This window comes from Aplysia californica, unplaced genomic scaffold (assembly GCF_000002075.1).
Source record: "Aplysia californica isolate F4 #8 unplaced genomic scaffold, AplCal3.0 scaffold00207, whole genome shotgun sequence".
Classification (NCBI taxonomy): domain Eukaryota; kingdom Metazoa; phylum Mollusca; class Gastropoda; order Aplysiida; family Aplysiidae; genus Aplysia; species Aplysia californica.
The window spans coordinates 270,646-272,991 of NW_004797477.1; the positions used below are offsets into that span (position 1 = coordinate 270,646).

The following is a 2,346-nucleotide window of genomic DNA, read 5'->3' on the forward strand; positions in this document are numbered from 1 at the left end:
TAGATAGATAGATAGATAGATAGATAGATAGATAGATAGATAGATAGATAGATAGTATTAGTATAGCGCAAATCCCCACTCAACAGCAAGCTATTTGCGCTTCACAATCTATACTATTACCCCAGCAGACCTGAGAGCATTCTGAAACAAACTCAACTTCCTGGGAAGCATACATATTGTATATACTTACTGACAGAACTTCTGAAACACCATTCATTTATTATTCTGCCGACAAACCATCTATTCCTTCCCCAAGTACAAAAGCTGAGATCTTAGTAAAACTTTCATTCTACAATCGGAATGCGGCGGGGAGGTTGGGGGGGGGGGGGTTACAAATAAAATCCATTTAAAACGTCATACTTCATGATATAAATGGCAGCTTGATAGTTAGTCATTTTTATTCTTAATATTCTCGTACTCCTAGGTCCTACATGGGATGTGCAAATTGCCGTCATCGATTGCCCTATGGCAGTATTTCCATCAGCTTATTCTGTGTTCGCGTTCATCTAACGAGTGTATACGTGCACATTCATGCTCATGTGTGTTGTGTTAATGTGGAGATATTGTAAAGTGCCAAGAGCCATGTTGTACCGAAGTGGAAGCTATAGAAATTGATAATAATAATTTCTTTCTTTTTTTTAGATTAACATGTATGCTGCTCATTTCTATTTCATAAAAGACTCCCAAGGCTCATTAGCCTACAGTGAGAGAGATATCAGAGTTGGAAATTACAGGTTTCTACAAACACGTAGGGCTTAATTATGTATGCATCATTAACAAAGATATGTAGCATTAAAATAAATGTCTGCCTGATGATGATGATGAATGATGAATGAAAAGGATGATGATGATGATGATGATGATGATGATGACGATGATGATGATGATGATGATGATGATGTTGATGGTGATGATGATGGTGATGATGATGCTAATGATGATGGTGATGATGATGATGATAGTGATGATAATCATCATCATCATCATCATCATCATCATCATCATCATCATCATCATCATCATCATCATCATCATCATCATCATCTATTATGATTATCATTATTTCCAGTACTATCATTCAACCTAGGGAGAGAAAGGAGGTAGGGAGAGGGGGGGATGAGAGGTAAGGAGAGAGAGAGAGAGCGGGAAAGAGGAAGAGAGAGAAAGCGAGCCCCAGAATCTGCACAAATGATCTCTCTCTCTCTCTCTCTCTCTCTCTCTCTCTCACTCACTCACTCCCTCACTCTTTCGATTTCTCTCTGTTTCTTTCTCTCACTCTCTCGCTCTCCCATTCTCCTTCTTTCTCACACGGATACACACCCCAACAACCACCCACAACACACCCAGCAACCACCCACAAAACACCCAGCAACCACCCATAACACACCACAGCAACCACCCACAACACACCCTGCATCCACCCACAACACACCACAACTACCACCCACAACACACCACAGCAACCACCCACAACACACCACAGCAACCACCCACAACACACCACAACAACCACCCACAACACACCACAGCAACCACCCACAACACACCACAGCAACCACCCACAACACACCCAGCAACCACCCACGACACAATACAGCAACCACCCACAACACATCCAGCGACCACCCACAACACACCCCAACAACCACCCACAACACACCCAGCAACCACCCACAACACACCCAGTGACCACCCACAACACACTCAGCAACCACCTACAACACATCTATCGACCACCCACAGCACACCCAGGAACAACACAAGCCTACCTGTGGTGAGGTGTCGGTGGCCTAGTGGTTAGGCTACCGGACTCGTAATCGTGAAGTTGCGTGTTCGGGGGTTCGAGCGTCGGACCTAACGTTGTGTCCTTGGGAAAGGCACTTAACATGAATTTTCCCTACTTCACCGTGGGGAAAATTAGTACCTCAATTTGTTAGTGTTTGAGCGCTTAATCAGCAGCTTTCACTGTATGTTTCCTGGGTAGCTGAGAATGTTTCTGAGTGTTCTATGGTCTGCTGGGGTAATACAAAACTCATCATCTAGCGCCAAATCTGCCACAGATATCGGCAATAATGGTTCGACATTCATTCCTTTGCTCGGATACTTTTTAAAAAAAGCTACGTTTCACTGATCTTTCTAAGTTACCCATTTATTTAGTTTCCCTAAACAATGCACTTGTACTAAATATCATAGGATAGACGTTTTGCCCGTGAAAGTGCCCAACTTCCGAAAACGTCGACAACAATCTCACCACGGACTCCACAAGGAACACACAGGCACACGGCGATAATAATAATTGCAACATGCATATTAGCGAGATGATGAAATTAATAATAATAATAATAA

General features: G+C 42.8%; 1 protein-coding gene across 1 annotated transcript in view; it reads right to left on the reverse strand.

Moving 5' to 3' along the window:
* LOC101852411 overlaps positions 1-2,346 on the reverse strand; it is a 68,323-nt gene that overhangs the window by 46,721 nt on the left and 19,256 nt on the right. The window lies entirely within an intron of this gene.